We start from the raw sequence: 17963 nt of genomic DNA on the forward strand, positions 1-17963 counted from the left end.
ACTGTTTTCCTGTTTCTGTGAAAAATGCCATTGTAATTTTGATAGGGTTTACATTGAATCTACAGATGGCTTTGGGTAGTATGGACATTTTAACAATGTTAGCTCTTACTATAGACATTTTAACAATGTCAGCTCTTCCAATCCACTAACACAGCATTCAAGATTTACTCCCTGTCTTTAGTTTTCCATCAGCTTGATTATGATGTGTTTGAGCAGAGAGGTTTTTTTTTAATGTTTATTTATTTTTGAGAAAGAGAGAGAGACAGAATGTGAGTGGGGAAGAGGCAGAAAGAAGGGGAGACACAGAATCTGAGGTAGGCTCCAGGCTCTGAGCTGTCAGCAGAAAGCCCAACACAGGGGTCTAACTATGAGATCATAATCTGGGCTGAAGTTGGACGCTTAAATGACTGAGCCACCTAGGCGTCCCTAAGCGTAGTTTTCTTTGAGTTTATCCTACTGCTATTTGCTGTAAATGTTGTCTTTCATCAAATTTGGGAAATTTTCAGCCAAATTTTCTTTAATTTTTTTTCTGTACGAATCACTTTCTCCTCTCTTTCTGAGACTTCAATAGCATGAATCATGAACCTTTTGCTATTGTCCCATGATCCTTGAGGATTCTTTTTTTTCTTCACGTTCTGTTTCTGTATATTTTTCAAATTGAATCATTTCTTGATGGTTTACCATCAAGTCCACTATTTCCTATGTCATATCCATTTTGGCACATATCCCATTCAGTGAATTTTTTTATTTCTTATTTTTTAAAATTTACATCCAAATTAGTTAGCATATAGTGAAACAATGATTTCAGGAGTAGATTCCTTAATGCCCCTTACCCATTTAGCCCATCCCCCCTCCCACAACCCCTCCAGCAACTCTCAGTTTGTTCTCCATATTTATGAGTCTCTTCTGTTTTGTCCTCCTCCCTGTTTTTATATTATTTTTGTTTCCTTTCCCTTACGTTCATCTGTTTTGTCTCTACCATTCTGTGATTTTTTAACTCAGATACTGTAATCTTTTGGTTCTGAAATTCCCATTTGTCTGTTTCCATTTCTCTGTTGAGAATATCCATCCTTCCAATTTTTTCTTCCAAATGTGTTCACCTTTCCCTCCTGGAGCATAGTTCTAATAGCTGCTTCAACATATGGGTTATCAGGAGGTTGGCATCTTTTGTGGGTTGTCTTTTTACTTGAGAATTGGTCACATTTTCCTTGTTATTGGTACTTGAACTAATTTTGGGTTGTATTCTGGATGTTTTGAATACCATATTGTGAGATTCCAGGTACTATTAAAATCCTTTGGAGGATGAATTTTGTTGTGTTGGTTTTAGCAGTCAAGCAATCCTCGTTAGGTTCAGACCACAGGTTCTGTCTTCTCTTCTGTCATTGGTAGATCCAATGTCATCTTAGTTTTCAAAGGTTTTGCTTGGTGGGGATGTAAAATGGTACAATGCTCTGGAAAATAGCTTAACAGTTTTTTATAAAAGTAAATATGCACTAACCATATGACCCAGCCATTGCACTCTTGGGCATTTATCTCAGAGAAATGAAAACAATGTTCACACAAAAACTTTTACATGAATGTTCATAGCAGATTTACTTATTTACTTACTTATATATGTATGTATGCATGTATGTATTTACTTTTTAAGTTTATTTATCTATTCATTTATTTATTGAGAGTGAGAGAGACAAGAGCATGAGCAGGGGAGGGACAGAGAGAGAGAGGGAGACAGCAAATCCCAAGCAGGCTCCACACTGTTATCCCAGAGCCCAACATGAGGCTTGATCCCACGAACCATGAGATTATGACCTGAGCCAAAATCAAGAGCCAGAAGCTTAACCAACTGATGCACCCAGGCACCCCCATAGCAACTTAATTTATAATAGCCCCAAACTGGAAACAATTCAAATTCCTTTCCTAGGGTAAATTATTAAAATGAACTCTGGTGCAACCATACAATAGAATATTACTCAATGAGGAATAAGCTATTGATACGTGTCACAACTTGGATGGATCTCATAGGAATTACACTTAGTGGAAAAAGCCAATCTTGGAAGGCTATATATTGTATGATTCCATTTATATGGCATTCTTGAAATGACAGAACTACAGAAAAGGGAACAGTGTTCGTTGTTGCCAGAGGATAGAGCGGGGGATGGGGGTGGATACAAATATGAAGGGACAGCAGGAGAGGGTCTATTTGCAGAGATGGAGCCATTCTGTGTCTTCATTGTGCTGTTGATTCCACAAATCTATATATAAGATAAAATTGCATAGAACTACACACACACACACACACACACACACACACACACACACACAAGTGCATGTAAAAACTGGTGAAATCTGCATAAGGCCTATGTTGTGCCAATGTCAGTTTCCTGGTTTTGATATTACACTACAATTATTTACGATGTCATCATTGGGGGAGCTGGGTGAAGGGTACAGTCCTATGAATCTGTAATTATTTCAAAATAAAAGCTTTTAAAAAAAACTTAGCCATGCTGCTTTGGATCTGTTCTGCACAGCTTGGAGGTGAGCCTGGGGATTTGTGTTAGCTTATCCACAGAATTAGGAATTCCTCCTCCGACTCTCTTCTCTCTGGGATTCACCCCACCTTCTCTGGCTCGCATGGGCTTCCTCTTAGATCTGTAGGTGTTCGTGCTGCTGGTACCAGAGTGTAGGTCTGCAGCTGGGGCTGTCCTCAGGACAGGGGCAGGAGAGAAAAAAAAAGATTAAATAAAGTGAGCTCAAGAATTTCTCCCCCTCCCCCATGCTTCATCTTGCAAAGACCCCAGTCCCAGTCCTCTGGCTAGAGAGTTGGTTTCTCTGCACATTCTACCCTGGAGTTGACCTCCATTCAAAACTGGGAGACCAGAGATAAAAAGAGAAACTGGGAATCTCACCCCCACGATGGGTCATTCTTCAAGTTTTGACTCTTCTCTTCAACATTCCTGCCACTGTTAGCATGTCAGAGTTATATATTTACTTTGTCTTGAGTTTTTAGTTGTAATCAGTGGGATAGATAGACTGTAGTGGTCTTCATCTTAACCAGCATCAGAACCCAGAAATACAACTTTCAACATTTCCAAGTGCCATGTGAGAGCAATATTAATCCCTTCATTTTAAAGATAAAGAAGTTGAGGCTTAAGGAGGTATAGCCACCTGCCCTGGAGAGGTGCCTGGGGGCTCAGTCAAACATCTGATTCTTGACTTTAGCTCAGGTCATGATCTTATGGTTTGTGGGATAGAGCCCCATGTCTGGCTCTGTACTGTCAGCGTGGAGCCTGCTCGGGATTCTCTCTCTCTCTCTCTCTCTCTCTCTCTCTCTCTCTCTCTCTCTCAAAATAAATAAATAAACATTAAAAAAAATTACCTTATGGAATAGGCATATGGAATGGAGTTTGCAGGAGAGGGCAAAAAGGAAGCAGGAAGTGGAAGGACAGAGTCGTAGGGAAAGAGAGGACGAAAGGGAAGAGAAACAGAAGAAGAGGCAGAGAAGGAGAGAGTAGGGAAGTCGAGGTGGTCTCTTGCACATGGGTCAGAGCAGCATCAAACAGCAGCAGCTCTGTACTGAGAGTACCTACACACAACTCACCCCCCTTTACATGTATCCCTTTCCTCCATGAAGTTAGTGCAAGCAAAGCTCCAGCCTAAGCGATGATGTAATCCTAGCTCCCTTTCCGTCAGGGCTCAGACTTAACCCAATGAGCCTTGGCATTTCCTTGTTGACCTTATTTGTCCAGGGGTAACTGGGCAGGTCACCACAATTGGCTGAAGATGAGGATTTTTATTCTACAGTTGAGGGAACGCATTCTGTCTCCCCACCCAACAGGAATAAGGAAATATGTTGTTCCAGTTACTGCTGGCATCCTTCAGCAGCTGTGAGAGATGACAGCCTGGGGATAAAGCCCACACAGGATAGCCTGCCTGGCACCTCCTTTTCCTCCAGATTTCCTTCTCAAGTGAGCCAGTTTAAGTGAAGGCTTTTGTTACTTGCAGCCCAAAGCATCCTAAGTGCCCCTCTCAGCCTGAGCTTCTCTTGGATGTGTTCCAGGAGCCACTGTCCCTAGATTGGTGCCAGAGAACTACCTAACAAGAGCAAGCCTACCTCTGGTCATAGGTAAGGATCCCAAGTGTATCAGTTATTGTCCCTGCCCAGATCTATGTCCTGTAAGCTTGTAAGTGCATCCTTGGGTAACCCCTCTGGTGTGTGTGTGTGTGTGTGTGTGTGTGTGTGTGTGTGTTTTCCACACCAATAACCAATTCTTCAACTCTCTAGACACCAACTCTGACATCAACTGGGTGTCCTATAATCCAATCCAATTCTGACACTAACTACCTGGAGTTAGCATCAGGCTCCACAGGTCACAGGCTCCACAGGCTCAGTCACACAAGACTGTCCCCACTTCAGATGCCAGAGTCTAAAGTATCAGGTTCCCAGCTCACCTGTGCTTCAGGTCGACTTAGCTACAAAGTCAGGCATTCCCACAACATCCCTCTTTAAGGCTTAATATTTTGCTAGAATGATTCATAGGACTGGGAAAATACTTCACTTATTATTACCAGTTTGTTATAAAGGATAAATCCAGGAATGGCCAAATGGGAAAGAAATGCATAGAACAAGATATGGGGAAGTTATGGAACTTTCATGCCCTCTCCAGGTGCACTACCCCTTCTAACACATCAAAGTGCTCACCCACCTGGGAGCTCTCAAAATTCTGTTGCTTAGGAATTTAATGGAGTTCCAGCCCATAAGCATGACTGATAAAATCATTTGGCTATTGGTGATTAAGTCAGTCTCCTCCTTGGAGGTTTGGAGGCTGGGGCCAAAAGTTCTAACCCTCTAATCATGCCTTGGTCTTTCTGGCAACCAGCCCCCATTCTGAAGCTGTCTAGCCACCAACTCCCCAACCCCACCCCAGCCATCTCACCTCCTTAGCATCCAAAAGACACTCTACCACTCTGCAGATGCCAATGGTTTTAGGAGCTGTGTGCAGGGAACCAGGGACAAAGACCAAATATTTTTTGTTTTATTATGCCACATCTTCATTCTCAGTTCACAAGGTTGGATCAAGTAGACTCCCTCTGCCTCCAGGCGTGAGCATGTGGCAAGGTCTGGCCAGTCAGAGCATTTTATCCACTTGGTCACAGTGGTTGGCTTAGTGCTGAACTCATGACATGAGGCAAATGAATGGGACTCAGAATACGGATTGGAAAGTCCACTGATAAAGAAAAGGACTTTCTCTCTTACTGTGCCCTTTTGGGACTCTGAAAGAATAGAACGTAGCCCCCCACCCCAGATCCTGGGGATTATCTTGCATCCATATGGGGAGAGCCCACCTGAGAACGAACCAAGGCAACAGAGAACAAGGTCAAGAGGGGGTCAAAGGAATTCCAACTCTGATTATCACTTGACCTCCTAGATTCACTTGTGCCTGAGGTTAGACTAAACCCTGGACTTTTCATAAGTGACCAAATATAAACTTCTCTTCCACGTTGAGTTGGATTTCTGATAATTGCCACTAACATGGTCCCAATTAGTATATACTGCCCAGTGACTACAGGGCCACCAACCTGCTGCAGGGCCCTCTTCTACTTCCCTTTTCACTCACTCCAAATCCCAAACTCCTTCATCCTTAGAGTTGCATCCCCTCAGTCAGGAGGAGCTCCCTTCTCTAGGCAAGGCTTAATTTAGGAATCTTTTAAAATGAACTGTATGGGGGATGTTTCAGGATGCCAAGACACACAGTACCCAGGAATAAAGTTTTTCTGTGCCCCCTCTTTTCTCTCTCTCTCTCCCTCTCTCTATACCAGTTAGGGCTGCATTCAGATGCAAATAATGGGAAATCTTTCACACAGTGGTTTAAACAAAGAAGTGCAGAAGAATGCAGAGGGTACACACCCATGCTCCTACACCCTTGTTTCTCCAACCACCCTTGGTGTGTGGCTTCAATGCTTATGACCCCGTGTGGGCAGGAGGAAGGGGAAGATGTGGCAACAGCAGACCCTCCATCCCAGCACCCTAGACAGAAAGTCATCCTAGGTGGAATGTGACCTGAGGGTGGGGATATTTGATTATTTGCTTAGGTATTCCAAGTACTTAGAACTGCTGCTCAATAAACATACTGAATGAATGAATGAGTGAGTGGATGGATGAGTGGATGGGTGGATGGATGGATGGATGGATAGGTGGGTGGGTGGGTGGGTGAGTGTGTGGATGGATGGATGGACGGATGGACGGGTGGACGGGTGGATGGATGGATGAATGTGTGGATGGATGGATGGATGGATGGATGGATGGATGGATAGGTGGATGGTGGGTGGATGGGTGAGTGGATGGATGCTCGTATGGGAAAATTGAGTTTTTATCTCCTTATAGCCCCTACCATGGAATCAGGCAAAGGAGAAGGGACTGGAATGGTCACCAAGTGATCCCTCACATCATCTGCCCCCATTCCCCACCCTGGCACACAGTATCCTGGCATTCATCATGGGCCTTCATCCCCCACAGGTGAGATCTCTTGTAAGATTTCTTTTTTCATATATCTGGGCAGGTCTGGCTGCCTCCACCCCAATTTTTTTAGGGGATTCTTACCCACCACAATGTATGCTTCACTGGGGAGATGTGTTCCCCACTTTTTGTAACTTCTCCTGGGGCAAAAATGAGACCCAACCGTGACTCCAGTGGGGGTAATGGGCTGGCCTCCTCTGCTCTCAGTAAGAACAAGCTGGCACAATTTTTGAACAAGAAATATTGCCATCATTCCTATCCCATTATGCTGTAATAATGTGAGATTTCTCTTTAGCAACAGTGCACACAGTCAATATATCCATTTATATCCATTCCCCCCTCCCCCCCCCCACCAAGAGATGGGGATAGAATCATTAAATGTACAGAGGGTATCAGGACTGTAAAGGAGAATTTGACTGAGGGTCACCAGGAGCCATCACTCCCAATTCTGCTAGCCTGACACCCCATGATACCCCAGTCTCCCTACCCTTGGCTCTACCTGCCACAATCCTACTACCTCAAATAAGCTCCTCAGTGGTCTCCTGATGGATCACCAGAGAAAGCTCTTTTATAATTGCAAAAAGAACGCCACATTTTTGAAACTAAGGGAAAAAAAAAAAAAGCGGAAGGTAAAAACAGTCACCCATAATCCTCCCAAATAAACCAAACTCTTTTCATTTTGCTAGTTCCCTGCTTGGCCTTGTTCACATATGTGGACTTGTTTTACAGAGTGACAGCCAGAGATTTATTTTCTATTCTGCGTCTGCACTCAGCAGTACATCATAAGTGTTCCTCACACTGCTCCAGTTTGTTTGATGTATTAATAGCTTCATAATCATCCTCAAATTTGTTGTACCATAATTTGCTTAACAAATAAATGAGTTTATTTCCAACTCTGTAGCTAATGCTGCAATAAACATCCTTGTGCACATAGCTCATTTTATTTTATTTTCCTTGTTTGGAATGTTGGGTTTGTAAAAATTTTTTAAGTTTATTTATTTGGGGGGGGGGCCGGGGGGGTACACAGAGAGAAGGAGAGAGAGAATCCCAAGCAAACTCCACACTGTCAGCACAGAGCCTGATGCAGGGCTTGAACTCATGAACCGTGAGATCATGACCTGAGCCAAAACCAAGAGGTGCATGCTTAACCAACTGAGCCACCCAGGTACCCCTAGAATGTTGGTTTAAAAGAGCATGAAGGCTGGTGTCAGCTTTGGGCTGGCAGTTTGTATTGCCTTCTCCACTTGAATCCCTAGTCTTCTGACCATAGAAAAACTGCCAAGCCTCTGCTGTCAGTCTCTAGGCTGGCCACAAATGAACTGGAAGCAGCATGGTCCCCTTGCTGGATGACATGTCTGAACAGAGAGATTTGGAATCTCACCTCTATTTGTGAAAGAAACAAGCAGGGTTCACCTGGCAGGTGGGGGGATCAGGCAGCCTGTCAGTTTCCCTGCAACAGATAGGGCCACCTCTGCCTCTTGTGCTCACCAGGCTATGTCGGCTGTTGGGTGCTATCCTCCTCCCTGGATGTTCCCAGGGCAGGCAGACAGTCAAGGTGCCCTGTGTTTCTAGCATCAACATATGGGCACCTGACTCAAACTAGACAGGTCAGATGCTTTCTTCCCGGAGGAAAGCCACACTGATTCAGCCTAACAGCCAAGCCCTGATGAAGACACTCCTCAGTTCCAGCTGCCCAGATCCCCAGAACCTTCCGGGTGCTATTCTTTCTGAGCCCAGCCCTGTCACCTTGTCTTCACCCTGCAGGGAAGACTCACCTTCCGGAAGAGTCTCTTTCTGTACTCGTCTCTCCTGCCTATGAGCAGAGAGCCCTCCCAGACACACCCAGGCCCCCTGGCAGAGGGGTCTGGAGACCCAAGGGACTACTGCTCCAGGCCAGCCTGAGGGTCAGACACGTGGGCCTGCCTGCCCAGGCCATCTCAGCCCAGCTGGCGTCTCCTCTCTCGGCTTCTGGCTCAGTAATTCATCACTCTGACCAAACAAAAACTGACAAAGGACGAAGTGATGCCTTCGATCCTGCTAAAAGGCAGCCACTCCAGCAGCCTGTGCCCACTCAGCACTGGCCCCAAGTACCACCCGAATTCCTGGACAGAGACTTTGGCTTCCCAGGCTGGCTAGGTACCAGGAAGTTGAGACGTCGTCTGAATCCTGAGCCTGGTGCCAACAGGCAGGAGGGAAATGAGTGAGGGGCCTGAGGCCAGGGGGGGCTGGGTTTCCATCCCAGCACCACCCCTCACTCCTCATTAGCTGGAACAAGTTCACTGGGCAAAGAGTTCACTTCTCTGAATTTCACTTTCCTCACCTGCAAAATGGGTGCAATAGTCCCTATTCCTGGGGGTCCTCAGGGAGAATTAAATGCCAGCTTCTGGACCATGACCAAACCTGAGCTGGTTTGTCTCTCATTGTGCCTCTCTCGATGGGGATTTTCACAGTACCGCCTCGGTGGACCCCAGGCTCACTCTCACCTAGGTGGCCCCAGCCTGGGCCAGAACCACAGGCCTGCGCTCCCCATGCCCCTGCCACTACTTCCCTAAGGCCACACTGCCAGGAAAAGGGGGGAGGACGTCTGTTTCCTTCCTCTAGTGGACCTAGAGTGGAGAGCAGCCTGGCCACTTTCATTTTCAAGGTTCCCAGTATATTAAAAATGAGGAAAGTTGCAGTAATTTGGATGTAATTTAAATGCCCACACACAAAAAATCATGATACAATACTTGTTACTGACAAGATAATCGCAGTACTCAATACATTTTCTGGTGGATCACTAGCGGTGCAGTGTGTGTGGGACACACACTCAAAGTCGCCAGACAGCCATCTACTTCTTGTAATCTTCTGAAGCTGGGGCTGTACCCTCAAAGTCTGAGTTTCTAGAAAAAAAAAAAAATAACCAAACACAATGCAGAACAACCTTCACCGGATCCCATTAAAAACAAAAACAAAAACAAAAACAAAAACAAAAATGGGGAGTGCCTGGGTGGCTCAGTAGGTTATGTGCCCAACTCTTGATTTCAGCTCAGGTCATGACCTCATGGTTCGTGAGATTGAGCCCTGCATTGGGCTCTGTGCTGACAGCTCAGAGCCTGCTTGGGATTCTCTCCACCCTTCCCCTGCCTCTCTCCCTCTCAAAATAAATAAATAAACTTTAAAAATTTTTAAAAACAATTTTAAGTAGGGACCAGGGGACATTTTTAGATGTTTGGGAATATTTGAATAGGGTAGGATATGGGATTGTTTTACAGAATTACTCTGTATTGACTTTTTCATCATGATACAGGAGAACAGCCCAAAGAGTCATCAAATGGTCCCCCCCAAAAAATCCTTAAAATTAAAGCAATAGACAAGTAAAGGATTCATGACCAAGTGTTAACCACGATTCAACTCAAGTGGTGGGGTGCAAGTGCTCATTGTGCCATTCCTTCAACTTTTTCTTTTTTATTTTAATTTTTTTAATGTTTTTTTAATTTTATTTTTGAAAGTCAGAGTGCAAACCAGGGAGGGGCAGAGAGAGAGGAAGACACAGAATCCAAAGCAGGCTCCAGGCTCTGAGCTGCCAACACAGAGCCTGACATGGGGCTCGAACCCACGAACCGGGAGATCATGACCTCAGCCAAAGTTGGACGCTTAACCAACTGAGCCACCCAGGCGCCCCCAACTTTTTCTTATACTCAGTTTTCTGTTAATAAAGATGAAAAGTTTGAACTGCCAATTCAATGTTTTGTACATTTTTCTACATAAGATGCTGTTATGCTGTGTCCCTGCTGGCAGTGGGTCACCTGGTGCCTGAGTTTGCAAGATGCTGGCCAGCCTGGGCATCCACGCATTCAGGACAGCTGGCTCTGGATGATGCCTGGCTGGGGTGGGGAGTGCACGGCAGTCTTCACCCAGGCCACAGGTTCCTGTGCTTCCACTAACAATAACAGGGAAAGGGGGGGAGGGATGGTGGTAGCTACAGCTTCCAGGACCCCACCATCCAATTTGCATGTCAGAGCTAATGAGGGAGAGGTCACTAGGTCCACTTCACAGAGGAAAACTTACCCCAGAGGGGACAGGGGCTTGGAGCAGTCACACACTTAACATGTGTCCAAGCAGGGACTTGAGCCAGGAGCACTCTGGTAAACCACTCTCTGAAAAATAAGAAAAAGAGAGGGAAAGACAGAGACAGAGAGAGAGACAGAGAGAGGGAAAGGGAGGAAAGGAGGAAGGGAGGAAGGGAGAAAGCCTGGAGTCATAGTGTGCCAATTTCTGTGGTGTAAATATTACCTTCCATCATGGCCAGTTTCAAGGGATCGATAGTTTAACAAGAGGCTTGCAAAATCCCTGAATACTTAACAGTCAGCAGCACTGATGTCAATCCAGTCCTGGGTGTCTGTCTCAGAAGCCCCTACTATTTTCTTTGTCAAGATTTGCTATACATTGGGGTGCCTGGGTGGCTCAGTCAGTTAAGCGCTGACTTCAGCTCAGGTCATGATCTCATGGTTTGTGAGTTCAAGCCCTGCACTGGGGTCTGTGTTGACAGCTCAGAGTCTCAAGCCTGCTTCTGATCCTGGGTCTCCCTGTCTCTCTGCCCCTCCCCCACTCATGCTCTGTCTCTCTCTCTCTCTCAAAAAAAATTGACATTTAAAATAAAATTTAAGGGGCGCCTGGGTGGCTCAGTCGGTTAAGCGGCTGGCTTCCGCTCAGGTCATGATCTCGCAGTCCGTGAGTTCGAGCCCTGCGTCGGGCTCTGTGCTGACAGCTCAGAACCTGGAGCCTGTTTCAGATTCTGTGTCTCCCTCTCTCTCTGACCCTCCCCCGTTCATGCTCTGTCTCAAAAATAAATAAACGTTAAAAAAAATTAAAAATAAAATAAAATAAAATTTAAAAATATTTGCTATACATTGGTTATCTGCACACCACTTCTACAATTCTGCCACCTCTGTGTTCCACCTATTATAAAATATTTTTCTCTAAGACACTACACTTTGAAAAAACATTTTTTAATGTTTATTTATTTTTGAGTGAGAGACAGAGGCAGAGTGCAAGCTGCGGGGAAGCAGAGAGAGAGAGGGAGACACTGAATGCGAAGCAGGCTCCAGGCTCTGAGCTGTCAGCACAGAGCCCGATGTGAGGCTTGAGCCCGTGAACTGTGAGACCATGGCCCAAGCCAAAGCTGGACACTCAACTGACTGAGCCACGCAGGCACCCCAAGACACATCACTTTTCAATGGCAGTTGACATTACTATCATTGAAAAGCAAAATCACTTGCTAAAACAAATACGATAATATTAAAGCAAACATTTAATTATTAAAATAAAAATGTTTTTTGCACTTCCTGAAATACCCTTTCCATGTGCTGGCCCTGGTGACCCAGAGGCTGTACTCTGGGGACCTGGGGACTGTCCTTCCACCATCTTCCTTCACAGCCATTGCCATGGCATGCCACTGGGTCCTTCAAAAGCAGGAGACAGCAAATCTGATATGAATGTGAAAATGCCCAGCCAGTGTTCAAACATGTCTCTTATACAGTCCAGATGTCCCCAGCAGGGCTCTTCCCCTGTAGCATTTCTTCGGACTTCAGGATCACAGTGTGTTCCTTGTGGATACTAGAGGATACTAGAGGATACACTGTGTATCCTCTAGGTTAGCCTGTCCCATGGGGTTGGACTGGGTTTCCACAATTTCATCTGTGGCCATAGTTTGGCAGGAGGGAGGGGACAGGATGTTGATAATCAGTAGCAGTGGCAGGGACAGCCAATATGGACCAAGACCTTCAGGGGACAGAGCCCCAGCAGGGAAACAAAAAGAGAGGCTCATTCAGGGCTGAAGGGAGGACCAAAGCTAACTCCGTGCCTACCCTATGATGCAGTCATTCCACTCCAGAGTATACACTTTCAGAGAGGCGTGCACCTGTCCACCAAAAAATACACACATTCTTCAAAACAGCTCTGCTCAGAATAGCCTTAGATGGAAATCAATAGAAATCCCCACCAACAGGAAAACGGACAAATCAATTGCAGAATACTATACAGCAAAGACAGAGAGGCACCTCCTACTACTACATGCAAAAGAAGAAAGAATCTCACAAACATAATGTTAAGAAAAAGAAACCAGACAACAAAGAGTATGCATTGTGTAATCACACATTGTAATCTATTTCAATAAAGTCCAAAAACAGGCAAGCTACCCTATGGTACCAGAAATCAGAATAGTGGGGTGCTAATGACTGAAAAGCCCAGAAAAGCTTCAGCGGTGCTGGTAATGTCCTCCACCTTGATCTTGATGGTGGTTACAATGGCATTTTCACTTACTAAATATCTGTTGAGCTGTATATACAGATTTTTTTTTTTTTTGCAAACTTTGGGGCACCTGGGTAGCTCAGTTGGTTGAGCATCTGATTTAGGCTTAGGTCATAATATTGCAGTTCGTGAGTTTGAGCCCCGCATGAGGCTTGCTGCTATCAGTGCAGAGCCCACTTTGGATCCTCTGTCCCCTCTCTCTCTCCCCTCTCCAGCTCATTCTCTCTATCTCTCTCAAAATAAATAAAAAGTTAAAAAAGAGATTTTTTGCACTTTAGTAGAGGTATGTTATATTTCAATATAATATTTAATAAATAAGTGTAAGAAAAAGGCATAAAATACCAATGTAGTGCTAGATGAAGAGAATGAGAAATAGAATGGCATCTATAACCAGCATTGTTGAATGATTAAGAAGCACATGTACACCAAACAATACCACACATTTGGGGAGAACACAAGAGATCTACATTAAGCGCATTCATATGGTTACCTGTGGGGAGGCAAGGGGAGTGAGGGGTAGTGATAAAGGAAACCATAAATAATAAGTTAAGATCAGGGCCTTACTAGGACCAGAGGGGATCCTGTGCCATTAGAGAAAGAAAAGGAAGAGAGGGGCACCTGGGTGGCTTAGTCTGCTAAGTATCTGACTTCAGTTCAGGTCATGATCTCACAGTTTGTGAGTTTGAGCCCTGCGTTGGGCTCTGTGCTGATAGCTCAGAGCCTGGAGCCTGCTTCGGATTCTGCGTCTCTCTCTCTCGCTCTCTGCTCTTCCCCTGCTTGTTTTCTGTCTCTCAAAATTAAAAAAAAACAACAACATTTTTTTAATTAAAAAAGAAAGAAAGAAAGAAAAAGGAAGGAAGGAAGGAAGGAAGGAAGGAAGGAAGGAAGAAAAGAAAGAAAGAAAGAAAGAAAGAAAGAAAGAAAGAAAGAAAGAAAGAAAGAAAGAAAGAAAAAGAAAGAAAAGGAAGAGGAAGAAGAGAAATTTTGAACAATCCTTTGAGGTTTCCAACACTGCCCAGGGAACCCAGCTTGGGCTCTGATCCCTGGAGCTGCCCCCCCACCCCTGCTTTACCCCCCATGCTATGTAGTATGTTTTATACACAGGCTACCCCTGTTTATGGCCCTGGGAAGGTAGACATTGCTCCCAGAGGAGCCAGATACATTTCTAAAGGACTGAAGCTCTTCCTTTCCAGCACCTGGAGATGGAAGGCTGGGAACTGGGCCCGCTGGAACTCTGAGGAGAAGGGGAATTTGAGATGGGGCTTACGGGTGACCTGGGATTTCTTGGGAGATGGGAGCAGAGGGAGGGGAGAGTCATGTGTGGAGCCAGAGAAAGGGCTCCCTCCAGAGGAGGGAGGCCTATGGGTATCTACCTTCTAGACCCCTGTGGGCCTCAGTCAGACCTCAACACACACTCCTCATGAGATCTGCCATAGCCAAATACCACCTGTGCTTTTATTTACTTGGTACTTTTCATCCACTCACTTTTTTTTTCACTTAAATGTTTTATTTATTTACTTATTTATTTTTACCTGAATGTTTTAAAAGGTAGTTTTGTCCCAAGTGTTGACGTGGATGTGGAGAAACGCGAGCCCTTGCGTATTGTTGGGGAGACTGTAGATGGTGTAGCCACTACGGAAAAATGGTATGGCAGTTACTCAAAAAATTAAACATAGAACCTGTTATATGATCCAGCAATCCCACTTCTGGGTATTCATGCCAAAGAGTTGAAATCAGGATCTTGAAGAGATATTTACACACCCGTGTTCATAGCAGCATTATTTGCAGTAGCCAAAAGGTGGAAGCAAGCCAAGTGTCCATCAGTGCTTGGATAAACAAAATGTGATGTATACATACAATGGAACATTATTCATCCTTAAAGATGAAAGAAATTCTAACACATGCTACAACATGGATGAACCTGGAGGACACTATGCTGAGTAAAATAATCCAGTCACGAAAGGTCAAATACCAACAAAACAAAACAAAACACCCTAAGGGTCAAATACTGTGTGACTCCATGTATGTGGGTCTATAAATGTCTGTATGTATATGCCCGGAGTAGTGAAATTTTATAGAAACAGAAAATAGAATTGTGGTTCCAATGGGCTGGGGGAGGGGGCAGTGTAAAGTTATTATGTAATGGGGACAGAAATTCAGTTTTACAAGATGAAAAGAGTCTAGAAGATGGATGGTGGTGATCCTTGCACAACAATGTGAATGTACCAAATGCTGCTGAACTGAACACTTACAAATGGTTTAAGATGATTTTGGGTTTTTGTTTGTTTGTTTGTTTTTCATATTTTTTACTGCAATTTTAAAAAGGTAGCTTTGGGGGCGCCTGGGTGGCACAGTCGGTTAAGCGTCCGACTTCAGCCAGGTCACGATCTCGCGGTCCGTGAGTTCGAGCCCCGCGTCAGGCTCTGGGCTGATGGCTCAGAGCCTGGAGCCTGTTTCCGATTCTGTGTCTCCCTCTCTCTCTGCCCCTCCCCCGTTCATGCTCTGTCTCTCTCTGTCCCAAAAATAAATAAACGTTGAAAAAAAATTTTTTTTAAAAAGGTAGCTTTGTACCACAACTATACATGAAAAGACCCTTTTCCTAAAGGAAACTGTCCATAAAATTAAAAACAATTACACTCCCAAATGAAGGTGGTGTTACTAATGCCCTAGATGTCCATACCTGCTGAGGCTATGCACAGAGACCACCTCATCCCACTCTATTTTAAAGGGCGATTGAAAAGTGCCAGAGAAGTGTTGTAAGTTCTCTAGAAGCAACTCTCTACTTGACAAATTCAAAGTATGGGTACCACATGCTTTAAAAGACCCTTTTAGGGGAGCCTGGGTGGCTCAGTCGGTTAAACGTCTGACTTCAGCTCGGGTCATGATCTCACAGTTTGTGAGTTCGAGCCCTGCATCAGGCTCTGTGCAGACAGCTTGGAGTCTGGAGCCTGCTTCAGATTCTGTGTCTCCCTCTCTCTCTGCCCCTCCCCTGCTCACACTGTCTCTCTTTCTCCCCCAAATAAATAAATCTTGACAAAAAAAATTTAAAGAGAAAGAAAGAAAGAAAGAAAGAAAGAAAGAAAGAAAGAAAGAAAGAAAGAAAGTGCCTTGTAAGGACAAGGGAGTAGAGTGAATGAGCCTGGCAAGCAGAGGCAGGCCAGGGCATGCCAAGTAAGAGCAGAGCCCAGAGACCCCCAGCAGGCCTGGGGCTATCTGGACAGGGAACTCCCTGTCTCAGGTGCCTGAACATGAGTACCTTGGTCCCAAGAACTCTTTGCTCTGTGAGAAGGGAGTCCAGCTGCTGGAGGGCCAAAGTAGATACCTCTTCAAGCACTAGGCCCAGGGAGGAGGCCTGGTTATTTTGGTCTAGGGGCTGTACATCCTGGAGGCAAGTAAATAAAGCCAGCCTCAATATGGCCAGGACAGACTAGACAGATGATTGCAGTGAGGAAGGAAGGGAAGATTTAGAGGGAGAAATTGTGAAGGACATTGCTAAGAGTCACCCAAGGACATCTGATATTTTAGCCAACACTGCATCCACACCCTTTGCCTGGAAACAGTGCCTCAGTTTTCCTTTGGGAAGTGGCCTCTTTCTGGGATACTCAGTACATTTGGTTGGGCAAGGCTGACTCCACCCCTTCCCACTATAGGACGCAGGGAATCCAGGCAGGGCCAGTCAGAAGATGCTATCCTACTATTAAGTATTGATCCAAAGGATACAAACACACAGATTCAATGGGACATATGCACCCCAATGTTTATAGCAGCATTATCAACAATAGACAAATGATGAAGAGAGCCCAAATGTCCACCAACAGATGAATGGATAAAGAAAATGCGGTACACACACACACACACACACACACACACACGTAATGGAATATTACTCAGCCATCAAAAACAATGAAATATTGCCATTTGCAATAACGTGGATGGAACTAGCAAAAAGAAGTCAATCAGAGAAAAACAAATACCATATGATTTCACTTATATGTGGAATTTAAGAAACACAACAGATGAGCATGGGGAAAAGAGAGGAGAGGGAAACAAACCACAAAAGACTCTTAATGATAGAGAACAAATTGAGGGTTGACAGAGGAGGTGGGTGGGGGATGGGCTAGATGCGCTATGGGTATTGAGGGCACCTGAACACTGGGTATTGTATGTAAGCGATGAATCACTGAAGTCTACTCCTGAAACCAATATTGCACTGTATGTTAACGAAAATTTAAATTAGAAAAAAAAGATGTTATCCTTCCTCCTCATCAGGGAGCAATAATGAGTACACTGCCTGACATTCTATAAGCTACTGGATTCAGCCACACCTGACTCAAGACCCATCCCACTCTTTCGTTTATGCTTTAGAAGGGTACACAGCTGACAAGATGTGTGTGTGTGTTGTGGGCTGGGGAGGTCTCACTACAATCTCCTCTTTATCCAGAGAATCTGGAGGTTTCATCTCCTGTAGACAGCCTTCTCAACCCCACAGGTGTTCTTACAGTTCTTACAGTGTTGCGGCCCCCCGCGTCCCATTACAGAGGCACATCCCCTCCCCTGCGTTCCTTGGTGTCAATTATATGTGACTGGTAGTTGATCAGCTGAAATCTGAACTCTTCACAGACATCTAACTTTTAAAATTAATTGTAAAGTTTTAACTGTTTTTCTTTTTGCATTTTCGTCGCAAACTTTTCCACAGGCCTTTATAAAGCTCCCAGGCTCCGCACCCTGTGCCCATCACGCCGGGACTAACGGACATGGCTGTGTAAGCTCCGGCCCTCGTGCAGGCGGGCGGGAGCGAGCAGGGCATCGCACGCAAGCGCGCGGGGGCGGGGCTGAGCCCCAGGCCTGCGCGTTGCCGCTCGGCCCTCCGGGAGGGGGCTGGGCAGAGCGGCGGCGAGCGCGCCGGAGGCGGCAGCCGGGCTAGCGGGACTTTGTGTTTCACACACCCTGCTTCAGGCGCATTCTCTTGGAGCCGCCTCCCAAACCCCGCCGCTGCCAAGCGAGGCGCCCCCGAGTCGGCGGGACCAGACCCGTGGGATGGAGTGGGCCCGTCCCCACGGCCCTCAGGGGGCCCCGAGGAGACCACCGCGAGCTGCCTGACCCGCCGTCCTCGCCCAGGGGCCCATGGGCGCGTCCCCGCGGGCGGGCCGCAGACGTG

At 45.5% G+C, this 17963-nt stretch overlaps 1 long non-coding RNA gene across 3 annotated transcripts; it reads right to left on the minus strand.

The window, feature by feature from the left end:
- Positions 1 to 2571: 2571 nt before the first annotated feature.
- LOC121010852 (uncharacterized) lies at positions 2572 to 14539 on the minus strand. Of its 3 annotated transcripts, none has more exons than XR_005781388.1 (3): positions 10565 to 10915; positions 9278 to 9396; positions 2572 to 2698 (listed from the first exon to the last, which is right to left on the minus strand). It is a non-coding gene; the product is annotated as an uncharacterized LOC121010852 (long non-coding RNA). The 3 variants fall into 3 exon arrangements; XR_005781387.1 differs by lacking the exon at positions 2572 to 2698 and adding an exon at positions 14338 to 14539 and having other exon boundaries at positions 9230 to 9396; positions 10565 to 10653; XR_005781386.1 differs by lacking the exon at positions 2572 to 2698 and having other exon boundaries at positions 9230 to 9396.
- Between the last annotated feature and the right edge of the window lie 3424 nt (positions 14540 to 17963).

The sequence above is a fragment of the Herpailurus yagouaroundi genome, unplaced genomic scaffold, assembly GCF_014898765.1.
Source record: "Herpailurus yagouaroundi ecotype Mexico unplaced genomic scaffold, PumYag 192, whole genome shotgun sequence".
Lineage (NCBI taxonomy): Eukaryota > Metazoa > Chordata > Mammalia > Carnivora > Felidae > Herpailurus > Herpailurus yagouaroundi.